At 47.9% G+C, this 15,048-nt stretch overlaps 1 protein-coding gene across 2 annotated transcripts in view; it reads left to right on the top strand.

The window, feature by feature from the left end:
* LOC126428414 (calcium-binding mitochondrial carrier protein Aralar1) overlaps nucleotides 1-15,048 on the top strand; it is a 704,653-nt gene that overhangs the window by 167,967 nt on the left and 521,638 nt on the right. The window lies entirely within an intron of this gene.

The following is a 15,048-nucleotide window of genomic DNA, read 5'->3' on the forward strand; positions in this document are numbered from 1 at the left end:
CTGTCGAAATGTGCACACTACGAAATTTTGAATTGTGGGAGCAGCAACCATGCATTAACCAAATGCCATAAAGGCGAGCCGGCTGAGCCTTCTGGGGATCTGCACTAGTGCATAGCACATGGCTGCCCCCCCCCCCCCCCCTGTCGACATCCAACTACAAAAGTGATCTTGATCACAGTGATGATGACGATTCTCATTATCGTGAACGCGATGACGGTTCTAATCATCGGGATCACGATGCTAATGCTCATGACTGTGAGCATTATGATGATGACAATGCTCCGTGTTAATTATGGTGATGATGGTGCTCATGATCAGGATCGTTATGATGATAACAGTGCTCACGATCTCGTTCATTACGATGATGACGATGTCCATGAACGAGATTGTTATGCTGATGACGATAATGCTCATGCTCATGTTCATGTTCATTATGATGGTGATGGTGCTCATGATCGCGATCATTATGACGATGACAGAGCTAATGTTCAGGATAGCGACCATTATGATGATGACATTGCTAACGCTCATGGATGGAATCTTTATGACGACGTTGCTCATGCTCATGATTGTGATTGCAATGAGGATGTTGATCATGAGGGTGATGAGGAGGAGGGTGATGAGGATGAGGTGGAGATGGAGGAGGGTGGTGGTGGTGGTGGTGGTGGTGGTGGTGGTGGTGAGGAGGAGGAGGAGGATCATTTAATGATGGTAAGGGTCATGGGGATAATGATCATGATCGTGGGGATGGTGACCACGATCACAGTCAAGAGGACAGTGATCATGCAATACTGTAGACAGTATTCGTCGACTCTACTGTCAGGGATATCAGAACGATTTTCGCTTATAACCTTGGTTCAAATGGCTGTGAGCACTATGGGACTCAACTTCTGAGGTCATCAGTCCCCTAGAACGCAGAACTACTTAAAGGTTACGAGCTACTTGACCGAAATATCGTGCAAGTAGGACGCTAATATCCGGCAGAACACCCGACAACCCAAGATGTTACTTAAACCTAACTAACCTAAGGAGCCGGCCGCGCTGGTCTCGCGGTTCTAGGCGCGCAGTCCGGAACCGCGCGGCTGCTACGGTCGCAGGTTCGAATCCTGCCTCGGGCATGGATGTGTGTGATGTCCTTAGGTTAGTTAGGTTTAAGTAGTTCTAAGTTCTAGGGGACTGATGACCACAGCTGTTAAGTCTCATAGTGCTCAGAGCCATTTGAACCATAACCTAAGGACATCACACACATCCATGCCCGAGGCAGGATTCGAACCTGCGACTGTAGGGCTTATAACCTTCAATGCAGGCTCTTGTAGACGATGGTCCCTTACCTCATATTGACACATTTACCCTTCTCCATCGTCCCTGAATGATTGTATCATCATCACGGAAACACCCTGTTTATAAATGATTTAGCGGATAACGGAAATCCCACAAGGATTTTTGTAGGTGATGGTGTTGTCTATAGTAAGATTGCAACACCAGAAGACTGGCGAATGCGGAATGAGTTGCAAAGGGACATTGACTGGTGCAGTGACTGGCAGTTGGCCCTGAACGTAAATAAATGTATCATATTGCGCGTAAATAAACGGATATATATGTTGCTGTCCGATTACACTATTGGTGAAACATGGCTAAACAGGAACTACCAGGATACATTTTCACTCTTAGCGGAGTGTGCGCTGATCTGAAACTTGCTAGCACGTTAAAACTGTGTGGCAGAAAGACACTATAACCTCGGATTCCTGCGTTTCGTAGCAAAGTGCTCTATCGACTGCGCTATCGAAGTACAGTTGACTACCCACCCTCGCTGCTTCAAAACAAATGGTTCAAATGGCTCTGAGCGCTATGGGACTTAGCATCTGAGGTCATCAGTCCCCTAGAACGTAGAACTACTTAAACCTAACTAACCTAAGGACATCACACACATCCATGCCCGAGGCAGGATTCGAACCTGCGACTGAAGCGCCTAGAACCGCTCGGCCACAGCGGCTGACTCGCTGCTTCACTTACGCTGGCGCATCAGTTCCTGCCTTACCTTCCCCGCGACACGTAAAGCAAATTTTAGGGAAAGCAAATGACAGGCTGAGATTCATTAGGAGAATCTTAAGGAGATTAATTCATCCACCAAAGAAGTGGCTTACCGAACACTTGGTCGACCGATTCTTGAGTATTGTTCGTCAGTTTGGGATCCTTGGCAAGTTGGACTAGATAGAGAAGATCCAAAGAGAAAGGCGCGTTTTTGTCACGGGACGGTTTAGTCGGCCCCAAAGCGTTACGGAGTTGCTTACCGAACTCAAGTGGCATACATTGCAAGAGAGGCGTTGTGCAAGTCGGAAGAGTTGGAATTCGAACTTACCAAGAAGGGTTGGGCTGTATATAACTTCCTCCCACACTTGTCTCGCAAAATCACCACCACTGGAAAGTCGGAGGAATGAGATCTCATGCGGAAGCTTACGGAGAGTCGCTTCACCCGCGCACCATTGCGGAATGGACACACTGAAGGGGCAGAAAGGTACTGGTGTCGCACTGTAGAACATTGTGATACGAACACAGCCAAGAATACACGCGCGACGAGGAAGCAGGCGGGCACGCAAGGCCGGAAACAAACGATGCATCACGAAGTAATTAAAGAATACATCACCAGAGGATAGATTCGGGATCTTTTGACGACGAACAAATCGCTGACACAAGTGTTTACTTATTTGCTGATAGTTATCATGATTATTCCTCACAACTACACTCATTCTCATAAATTAAGGATAACTGCAAAATGTGGTGCCACACAACTTGCCACTGCACAAAACTGGAGCTAATAGCATAGGCACATAGGGAACACACACGACACAGATCTGTAAGTCAACGGAATTGGTGATAACTCGAGAAAACTGTCCCGAAACACATCTACTACAAAAAGCCACTGCTTCCTGCGCATGTACCCCGACATCAATATGAGATATGATCACCGTGCACACGTACACAGGCCGCACAACGGGTTGGCATACTCTGGATCAGGAGGTCGAGCAGCTGCTGGGATATAGCCTCCCATTCTTGCACCAGTGCCTGTCGGAGCTCCTGAAGTGTCCTAGGGGTTTGAAGACGTGCAGCGGTACGTCGACCGAGAGACGTGCTCGATGGGATTTTGGTCTGGAGAACAGGCAGGCCACTCCATTCGCCTGATATCTTCTGTTTCAAGGTACTCCTCCACGATGGCAGCTCGGTGGGGCAGAGCATTATCATCCATCAGGAGGAAGGTGGGACCCACTGCACCCATGAAAAGGCGGACATACTGGTGCAAAATGATGTCCCTATACACCTGACCTGTTGCAGATCCTCTGTCAAACACATGCGGGGGTGTACGTGGACCTATCATAACCCCACCCCACACCATAAAACCACGACCTCCATACAGGTCCCTTCCAAGGACGTTAAAGGTTTGGTATCTGGTTCCCGGTTCCCGCCAGATCAAAACCCGGCAAGAATCACTGCTCAGACTACACCTGGACTCGTCTGTGAACATAACCTGGAACCACTGTTCCAATGGCCATGTTTCTTGACACCAGGCTTTACGGGCTCTCCTGTGACCAGGGGTCAGTGGACTGCACCTTGCAGGTCCCCGGGCGAATGAACCATGTCTGTTCAGTCGTCTGTAGACTGTGTGTCTGGAGACAACTGTTCCAGTGGCTGAGGTAAGGCCTCGAGAAAGGCTACCTGCAATACTCCGTGGCCGTCTGCGTGCAGTGATGGTGAGATATCGGTCTTCTTGTGGTGTTGTACACTGTGGACGTTCCGTACTGTAGCGCCTGGACACGTTTCCTGTTTAGTGGAATCGTTGCCATAATCTTGAGCTGACACTTCGTGGCACATGGAGAGCCGTTGCTACGAGCTGCTGTGTTTGACCAGCCTCCAGTCGCCCTAGTTTTCTACCCCTCGTAACGTCATCAATATGTGTTCTTTGAGCCATTTTCAAAACACAGTGACCATTAGCATGTCTGAAAACGTCTGCACACTTACTCGCTGCACCGTACTCTGACACGCACCAACACACTTCTGCGTATGTGGACTGCTGCCAGCGCCACCGTGCGATGACCTCAGATCAAATGCACCGCATGGTCATGCCCCGAGGTGTTTTAAACCCGCAAACCGCCCACAATGTTTCACCATGTATCAGCATTATCCTTCATTTATGAGCATGGATGTAGTACTATTTCTGTTTCTTACCTTTTCTTTCCCATGACATCTTCGTTCGCGCACGAACACTGTGCAGCCGGCCGCGGTGGTCTAGCGGTTCTAGGCGCTCAGTCCGGAGCCGCGCGACTGCTACGGTCGCAGGTTCGAATCCTGCCTCGGGCATGGATGTGTGTGATGTCCTTAGGTTAGTTAGGTTTAAGTACTTCTAAGTTCTAGGGGACTGCTGACCATAGATGTTAAGTCCCATAGTGCTCAGAGCCATTTGAACACTGTGCTTTTCGTACATGCTGCCACCTTCCTGTGGCTGCGAAAAACTTGAAAAAATGACGAGCGTCAAGCGCAGACGTGATACATACGGCTGCCAACAGAAAACATTGTTTCTGACTGTGAGAAAATAATCGCCGGAGTGTTTGATATTTGATACGTGGGGACGCTAGAGGTTGAAAAGTCCACATCCAACAACCTTCTGCTTTTATTTTCAACCGCCATTCCTTTGCAACGAGTGCACGCATTCGTCTGGGAGCAGCGACGCAGCGCAGAATTATCGCACGTTTTGTGGGTGTCTACAGAAAGAGTTAAAACGCTGTCATACAATGAGGCGACAAGTCATGGGATAGTGATATGCACATGTACAGATGACAGCAGTATCGCGTACACAGGGTGTAAAAGGGCGGTGCATCAGCGGAGATGTCATTTGTGTTGAGGTGACCTGTGAAAAGGTTTTCGACGGGATTATGGCCGCACTACGTGAATTAACAGACTCCTAAGGGAATTCAGTATTGCGAGACACACAGTATCATCAGCGCGCCATGAATATCACATTTCAATTCGGACAACGCCGTGGCCGACAGCCTTCACGTAACGAACGAGAGCAACGGCGTTCACGTCACTGCTAACAGACAAGTAACACTGCGTGAAGCAACGGAAGAAATCAATGTGGGACGTATGACGAACGTATCCGTTAGGTCAGTGCGGTGAAATATGGCGTTAATGGGCTATGGTAGCAGGCGACCGACGCGAGTGTCTTTGCTAACAGCACGAGATCGCCTGCAGCGCCTCTCCTGGACTTGTGACCGTATCTGTTGGACCCTAGACGATTGGAAAACTGTGTCCTGATCAGATGAGTCGTGATTTCAGTTGATAAGAGCTGGCGGTAGGGTTCGACTGTGGCGTCAGACTCCACGAAGCCACGGAACCAAGTTGTCAACAAGGCACTGTGCAAGCTGGTCGTGGCTCATAATGGTGTGGGCTGTGTTCACATTGACTGGACTAGATCCTCACGTCCAACCGAATGGGTCACTGTCTGAAAAGGGTGTATTCGGCCACTTGAAGACGATTTGGTGCCACTGATGGTGTTACGGCGTAAAGTCAAGCAACGGCAAGCCGGAAACTGCAGAGCAGAGAAATCTGTGACAAGAAGTCGGCCAATCGCACGTTGACCGGACCTCCTTCCGGGAAGACAACGTGACGGCAGCGGCCCCTATGTGAAGAGGAGCGGCTGGTGGCGGCCCAGTTCAATTGCAGCGTCAACGCTAGTCACATCGCGTGCACACACTATGTGGCACAGACTTGGAATTGTCTGTACTGAGGAAGATTGTTTCTTCTTCACCCTTTGCTTGCGACACATCTGTGTAATTGTCAAAAGTTAAGTATTGTAATTTTCTTATTGTAATAAAACTCAATAGAACGATTTGTTTGTTTCTCCAGCGAACCGAGTATGCAGGATTCGTAGACACTGCAGGTGGACTTCAGGTTCCCAAACTACGATGGCATGTCAGCGGACCACAGTTGTTTGTAGTTCGTTTGAAGAACATTCTGGACATTTCGAGCGAATGGTTTGGTTATCCAGATCGCCCGAGATGAGAGCTGTAGAGGTTAAAAAGTGCAATGGGAGACATAGACTGGGATACATCCAGGAAATAATTGAGGACGTAGGATGCAATGGCTGCTCTTTTTGCCCTCTACAGCTCCCTCTAGTGCCACGGAAGTTATTCCCTGATATCTTAACATACGTCCTGTCATCCCGTCCCCCCTCCTTGTCAGTGTTTCCTTTCCCCGCCGATGTTGGCGCGAAGTAGCCTCTGCCCTATACAGTGTCTTGCCCAGTTAGCAATATTTGGCATATACTTTGCAACCGAATCTTTTTTTTCGCAACAGGGTGATGTGACTTATTTTTATTTTTCTTGATTTTTTTATCTGTACCTTGCAGATAAAAATGTGAAGACCTCGCCCCCCCCGCCCTCCCGCCCCCCCCCCCTCGCTCTCTCTCTCTCTCTCTCTCTCTCTCTCTCTCTCTCTCTCTCTCTCTCTCTCTCTCTCTCTCTCTCTTTTTCACACTTAAGTGCCTGGCAGAGGATTCATCGAACCATTTTCATACTACTTCTCTACCATTCCACTCTCGAATGGCGCGTGGGAAAAAGGAACACCTAAATCTTTCCGGCTCCGATTTCTCTTATTTTATTATAATGATCATTTCTCCCTACGTACGTGGATGTCAACAAAATATTTTCGCATTCGGAAGAGAAAGTTGGTGATTGAAATTTTGTAAGTAGATCACGGCGCAAAGAAAACCGCCTTTGTTTCAGTGACAGCCACCCCAACTCGCGTATCATATCAGTGACACTATCGCCCCTATTGCGCCATAACACGAAACGGGCTGCCCTTCTTTGCACGTTTTCGATGTCCTCCGTCAATCCGACCTGGTAAGGATCCCATACCGCGCAGCAATATTCCAGCAGAGGACGGATAGGTGTAATGTAGGCTGTCTCTTTAGTGGGTTTGTCGCATCAAGTGCTCTGCCAAAAAGCGCAGTCTTTGTTTCCCCGTCCCCACAATATTATCTATGTGGCCTATCCAATTTAAATTGTACGTAACTGTAATTGCTAGGTATTTTATCGAATTGACAGCCCTTAGATTTGTGCGATTTGTCGTATACCCAAAACTTAGCGGTTTTCTTTTAGTACCCATGTGGATGACCTCGCACTTTTCTTTGTTTAGTGCCAGTTGTCACTTTTCGCACCATACAGAAATTCTCTCTAGATCATTTTGTAATTGGAGTTGATCGTCTGATGATTTTACTAGACGCTAAATTATAGCATCATCTGCAAACAATGTAATGGGGCTGCTCAGATTATCACCTAGATCATTTATGTAAATCAGGAACAGCAGAGGGGCTATGACACTACCTTGCCGAACGCCAATATCACTTCTGTTCTACTCGATGATTTACCGTGTATCACTACAAACTGTGTTACTTTGCAGCCGAATCGCCTTTTTTTTTTTTTTTTTCCCCGCAACAGGGTGATGCGACTTATTTTTATTCGTTCTTGATTTCTGATCTGTACATTGGAGATAAAAACGTGAAGACCCCCCGCCCCCAGTGTGCACTTAAAGAGCGGCTGAGCTGTGCCACGCCATAATTAACGGTAGCAGTCGATACGATAGTATAACGGCGAGAACGGGAACAGCTGGTGCCCGATAAGTGCGCCCGCTCGATACCCCGTTTAAGAATAGTCTCTGTAACGCATCACGCCACAAGTTGCATATTGGTCAGCTTATTTTTTACTAATACCATGTAATTTCATGCAGTTTTCTCCCTTTAACTCGAAAAACTCGTTTACCACGGTAAGTTCTCACTTTTCGGGCGACCAGTACACCTGATTCTTACAGGCAAGACATCAGCCAGGTGCAGTTTTTTGATCAGACGGAACAAGGAAGCAGGTTTTGCTACTATTAATCCGGCATTGTTGTAGCCTCGACTTCTTACGGTACAGATACTGTAGTGGAATGTTGTTCACTCCATATAGCTTTTTTATATATTTTTAGTATTTTACCATTGAAACTGGTGGTTTAATCAACTGTCAGTTACTGCTATGGGTTAATATTGTTGTACATTATTAATATACAATGACAACAATAAAATAAAATTTTAACTCTTAGTCACACACCAGTTGCGAATCTTGATTCATACAATACTGCGATTAACGCTTTGTGTCCAAAGCTATTTTACTGAAAAAGTTGAGTCAACAAATTTGCTTATAGGGATTCCTTCGATATTCAGGTCACAGATCTTCAAGGTCGTACACATTGTCAGAACTGATTATGTCAGAAAACTGGCCGGGTGAGGACGGGAGTGCAAGCGCAGATACTCTCCTTACTGCTAGACTGGCATTTGTTCACTTCACGGCGGCCTACTGTGCACCACCCTGGAAAACTACGAGGGTAGAATGAAAAGTAATGCCTCCACCTTCGTTAACTGGGTTTCGATGGGAATATTTTAATAAATCAAACGCAGAAATAATCCTTAGAGTGTGATCTTTGATTACCAATAATCACCAGCCAATTGGATACATTTCCGCCAACGATGCACAAGTTTTCTGAAGCCGTCACGGAAGAAGTCGACACACTGTTTCCGCAACCACAGCCTCACAGTTCTCTCAACGCCTTCATCAGAAGCATAATGATGTCGCCTGCAGATCGTCTTTCATTGTCGGGAACAGATGGAAGTCAGACAGAGCTAAATCTGGACTGTATGGAGGATGGCGTACAGTGGTGGATTCAGTGTGTGAAGTTCTGCTGTGGTGGCACGTGAAGTGAGCGGTTTGGCATTGTCATGCTGCAGGAAAGCATTTCCCTTTTCCTTTTGGACCCTTGTTAGCCGTCGTTTCAGAGTTCGCAGCGTTGTGATGTAACGTCCTGAATCAATCTGTCAATATTCTGCTTGTGAAACTCGGTGGTTGCTGTCGCAGGACGTCCAACTCTTTGTTTGTCACGCAGGTCAGATGTTCCCGCCTCAACATCTCTAAACATACTCGCTCAACGACGCACAGTACTCACATCAACACAGTCACCGTAAACTGCTTTCATTCTCTGATGAATCTCCTTTAGGGTGACACCTTCTGCTGTCAAGAATTCAATGACTGCACGTTACTTAAACCACACTGACCGATCGTCTGCTCAGTTCCATACTATACACTGTAACAACACAACCGTTCACTGCTAAGGCTTCCCGCCAACTGGAGCTGTAGAGAAGAGGCTACGTAACAAGCCAGTACCTGCCGCATACCAATGCTGCCAACTGTTCAAGAGTTACGAAGGCTTTACAGTCAACCCCCGTAGTACACAGTACGCATACTTGACTCCATGAATAAGACGAGAAGCAGCAATAATAAGATAGTTCCAATAGTGTTCCGTTCACCAGAAGTCACTCCTATATAGTCAGCTACAGAAAACATGTGCCAGCAAGTATAGAAAACCACCGTGGCCAACGCAAGATGCCTGTCGAGAATGGGAAGAGGTTTGGCAGAAGTTTCCTCCGACTAATTCTCTTCTTATAGCTGATAGTAACTGTCCCGGAAAACTACGGACATCTCTGAATCGATTCTGGCGTGGGTGTACAGGCCATTTACGGTTTGTATGACTGTTTGCGTGGCTGTCGTGATCGTGTGCAAACTACGCGGCACCTGATTGAAGAGTCTGTAGCACGAAAATTCCCTAGTGGACTCATCGAGCCGCATATGGTTACACGAAGAGCTGTGGCGTGGGTTAAGAGACCCAGATATTCACTTACACTACTGGCCATTAAAATTGCTACACCAAGAAGAAATGCAGATGATCAACGGGTATTCATTGAACAAATATATTATACTAGAACTGACATGTGATTACATTTTCAAGCAATTTGGGTGCATACATCTTGAGAAATCAGTACCCAGAACGACCACCTCTCGCCGTTATAACGGCCTTGATACGTCTGGGCATTGAGTCAAACAGAGCTTGGGTGGCGTGTACAGGTTCAGCTGCCCATGCAACTTCAACACGATACCACAGTTCATCAAGAGTAGTGACTGGCGTATTGTGACGAGCCAGTTGCTCGGCCACCATTGACCAGACGTTTTCAGTTGCTGAGAGATCTGGAGAATGTGCTGGCCAGGGCAGCAGTCGAACATTTTCTGTATCCAGAAAGGCCCGTACAGGACCTGCAACATGTGGTCGTGCACTATCCTGTTGAAATGTAGGTTTTCGCAGGGATCGAATGAAGGGTAGAGCCACGGGTCGTAACACATCTGAAATGTAACGTCCACTGTTCAAAGTGCCGTCAATGCGAACAAGAGGTGACCGAGACGTGTAACCAATGGCACCCCATACCGTCACGCCGGGTGATACGCCAGTATGGCGATGACGAATACCCGCTTCCAATGTACGTTCACCGCGATGTCGCCAAACACGGATGCGACCATCACGATGCTGTGACCAGGACCCGGATTCATCCGAAAAAATGACGTTTTGCCATTCGTGCACCCAGGTTCGTCGTTGAGTACACCATCGCAGGCGCTCCTGTCTGTGATGCAGCGTCAAGGGTAACCGCAGCCACGGTCTGCGAGGTGATAGTCCATGCTGCTGCAAACGTCGTCGAACTGTTCGTGCAGATGGTTGTCTTGTAAACTTCTGCTGACTCAGGTATCGAGACGTGGCTGCACGATCCGTTACAGCCATGCGGATAAGATGCATGTCATGTCGACTGCTAGTAATATGAGGCCGTTGGGATCCAGCACGGCGTTCCGTATTACCCTCCTGAACTCACCGATTCCATATTCTGCTAACAGTCACTGGATCTCGACCAACGCGAGCAGCAATGTCGCGATGCGATAAACCGGATTGGCGATAGCCTACAATCCGACATATATCAAAGTCGGAAACATGATGGTACGCATCTCCTCCTTACACGAGGCATCATATCAACGTTTCACCAGGCAACGCCGGTCAACTGCTGTTTGTATATGAGAAATCGGTTGGAAACTTTCCTCATGTCAGCACGTTGTAGGTGTCGCCACCGGCGCCAACCTTGTGTGAATGCCGTGAAAAGCTAATCATTTGCATGTCACAGCATCTTCTTCCTGTCTTAAATTTCGCGTCTGCGGCACGTCATCTTCGTGGTGTAACAATTTTAATGGCCAGTAGTGTATAATCTTTTCTATGGACTCTTTATTTTCTTGTTTACGTTGCGTATATGTCTGAGTATGTTTAACCTTTTACGTATTCATTCCTTATATAAGACTGTAAAATGACCATGTAACACATACGAAAAAATAAAAATAGTCAACAAATGTTTTATGTATGGATGGTATCGAAACACATTCATTACGCGAAAACATTTCGTGGTTCATTATTTATTTTCCCCTTACTGACTTAGTTCTTTCTTCCAGCTAATAAGTAGATAACTAAAACCGACCTCGTCTTCATCTTCTTCCTGCTCTGATGTGTCTTGATCTCTGACAATAACAGTATCATCTTTATTTCCATCATTAAAATCGGTAGGCCTCTCATCAAGTAGTCACAATCAGTGCTCACAGTTGTTCCGCTTCTACCCCAGATGGAGCCATCGGTTGGTTGGTTGGTTTGGGGTATAAAGGGACCAAACTACAGGATCATCAGTCCTTTTCTTCTAACGCAAGCAAGGCTCAGGGAACAAGAGCACCCAACACAAAAAAAAAAAAAACTAATGGAACGAACAAAAAACGGGGAAGACATACACCACAAGGAAAAGTAGAAGAAAGAATTAAAACCATAGAGCAGATGGTCTGGGCTGGCTGATCACAATAATAAGAGGATGAGCCAGCCACTCTGCAACACATTGAAATGTCCACCCCAAATAGACAAGGTGAGATGATGTAGGGAAAAGACGACCACCAATACAAACAAATGCAAATAAAGTGCGACAGAGCTAAAATGGAGGGAGAGTGGCGACCTCAGAGAGAAGTCTAAATGCTCACCCTTACAGGGTACGATAAAAAAAACTTACGAATAAAACGTAAAACTAAATCAGCTGTTGAGGCATTGTCGCCCAACACCGAAGGTAGGGTGCTGGGAAGGTTAAAAGTCCGCCGCAGAGATGATAAAAGTGGGCATTCCAGCAAAATGTGGACGGCAGTCATATGGGTCGTGGCGACAGAGTGAGTATGCATGTGTTAGCCACGTATGGCCAATGCGGAGCCGGCAGAGAACCACACATTCCCTGCGAGAGGCCTGCATGGAGGTCTTCCACACATTCATAGTCTCCTTAATGGCACACAGTTTGTTGTGCGTACTGAGATTATGCCGTTCCGTCTCCCAAAGCTGATCAATCTCGCGGCGTAATAATGATCGCAGGTCAATTATAAGTGAGCCGTGGCGGCTGGCCCTAGGGTGTTCTACTTGCATCGCTGATATCGATATTCGGCTGTCTTGCTATCTTTTCCGGATGAAAGTGTGACGGCAGAGTCTCTGGTCGGCGCTCAACGAGCCAACTTGTATCGATAACAAACCCGCGTCCCTGACCGTGGTGCATGGGCCTCGCCGTGCTCGCCGCCCTTGTCTTTCGGCGCGCCAGATGTACGGTGCCGATCACTGGGCGCCTTGACGTGCAATATTGTGGCGAGTTAGTCGTCTCACGCTGAACAGATTCCCAGCTCGCAATTTGCAAGCTCCAAGTTACGTATCACTTTTCTTCTGTGTTTAACTAAAAAGATTCTTGAAACTTATTGTGGCATGGGTAGCTGCCGGAGATGGTTCTGAACTTGGTTTCACAGTGGCTATTTTAAGGAGGCTGATGTTCCTCATTTCGTTTCTCATCATCTGTGGAGTGTGTGTTTTAAGTGGTTTTCATGCAAGTTTTAACTTGTTTTAGGACATATTGACCGCTTCGGGACTGGTTGCCGTTGTGTACGCGCCCAGCAGTCGTACAGTTAATGGTTTAATCATTTGTCACGACAGCATTTGGTATGTTTATTTAATGTTCAAAGTGCCCTAAGGCAACTGGAAGTGATCTCTAAGTTTCCTTCTAATTTACTGGCAGAGGGGTAATGTTAGAGTACTGCTCCATAAGAATTTGCGGGCATGCTTATTATACACTCCTGGAAATGGAAAAAAGAACACATTGACACCGGTGTGTCAGACCCACCATGCTTGCTCCGGACACTGCGAGAGGGCTGTACAAGCAATGATCACACGCACGGCACAGCGGACACACCAGGAACCGCGGTGTTGGCCGTCGAATGGCGCTAGCTGCGCAGCATTTGTGCACCGCCGCCGTCAGTGTCAGCCAGTTTGCCGTGGCATACGGAGCTCCATCGCAGTCTTTAACACTGGTAGCATGCCGCGACAGCGTGGACGTGAACCGTATGTGCAGTTGACGGACTTTGAGCGAGGGCGTATAGTGGGCGTGCGGGAGGCAGGGTGGACGTACCGCCGAATTGCTCAACACGTGGGGCGTGAGGTCTCCACAGTACATCGATGTTGTCGCCAGTGGTCGGCGGAAGGTGCACGTGCCCGTCGACCTGGGACCGGACCGCAGCGACGCACGGATGCACGCCAAGACCGTAGGATCCTACGCAGTGCCGTAGGGGACCGCACCGCCACTTCCCAGCAAATTAGGGACACTGTTGCTCCTGGGGTATCGGCGAGGACCATTCGCAACCGTCTCCATGAAGCTGGGCTACGGTCCCGCACACCGTTAGGCCGTCTTCCGCTCACGCCCCAACATCGTGCAGCCCGCCTCCAGTGGTGTCGCGACAGGCGTGAATGGAGGGACGAATGGAGACGTGTCGTCTTCAGCGATGAGAGTCGCTTCTGCCTTGGTGCCAATGATGGTCGTATGCGTGTTTGGCGCCGTGCAGGTGAGCGCCACAATCAGGACTGCATACGACCGAGGCACACAGGGCCAACACCCGGCATCATGGTGTGGGGAGCGATCTCCTACACTGGCCGTACACCACTGGTGATCGTCGAGGGGACACTGAATAGTGCACGGTACATCCAAACCGTCATCGAACCCATCGTTCTACCATTCCTAGACCGGCAAGGGAACTTGCTGTTCCAACAGGACAATGCACGTCCGCATGTATCCCGTGCCACCCAACGTGCTCTAGAAGGTGTAAGTCAACTACCCTGGCCAGCAAGATCTCCGGATCTGTCCCCCATTGAGCATGTTTGGGACTGGATGAAGCGTCGTCTCACGCGGTCTGCACGTCCAGCACGAACGCTGGTCCAACTGAGGCGCCAGGTGGAAATGGCATGGCAAGCCGTTCCACAGGACTACATCCAGCATCTCTACGATCGTCTCCATGGGAGAATAGCAGCCTGCATTGCTGCGAAAGGTGGATATACACTGTACTAGTGCCGACATTGTGCATGCTCTGTTGCCTGTGTCTATGTGCCTGTGGTTCTGTCAGTGTGATCATGTGATGTATCTGACCCCAGGAATGTGTCAATAAAGTTTCCCCTTCCTGGGACAATGACTTCACGGTGTTCTTATTTCAATTTCCAGGAGTGTATATTCCAATGTGACTGTGATTTGAGCTTGTTTTCTTTGCAATCTGTTTGTGCTTCAGGCCATTTGTTAAGTCTGCTCCTTTCCTGGCATCGATGCGGTTATGTATTCTTGTCAGGACCGCGCGTTGTGAGGCCGGTCGGACTATATATAAATATATACCGCCTGATTGTGAACCTGTGCACAAGCCGTGGGGAGTGAACGCTCGTATTGCCTGCCGGCCGTAGCGTTATATTGCTTCCAAATGCTGTGGGCCTTAACGCTGTTCTTTAAAGTTAAGTGAGGCCGCTTTGTTAATATTAGCGTTCCTGCAAGATATTTTACTGGTTGAGCTATTACTAGCCATTCTTATTTAACACTTCTATTAATCATTTGTCTATCTTTAATGAATGTGCAACTTGTTATTTTTGCTGTGTGTCAGTTTTGCGACCTTTGTTGGCCCACTTTGCGTTTTTAATATAAGCATGTTTCACTGTGGAGCTTTATGTGGGCAGTTTAGTTGTATTAAGCTTTAAGATCTCTTTTTTTATGAAGTTGTGGTATTGTGTGGC

This window comes from Schistocerca serialis, chromosome 12 (assembly GCF_023864345.2).
Source record: "Schistocerca serialis cubense isolate TAMUIC-IGC-003099 chromosome 12, iqSchSeri2.2, whole genome shotgun sequence".
Classification (NCBI taxonomy): Eukaryota; Metazoa; Arthropoda; class Insecta; order Orthoptera; family Acrididae; genus Schistocerca; species Schistocerca serialis.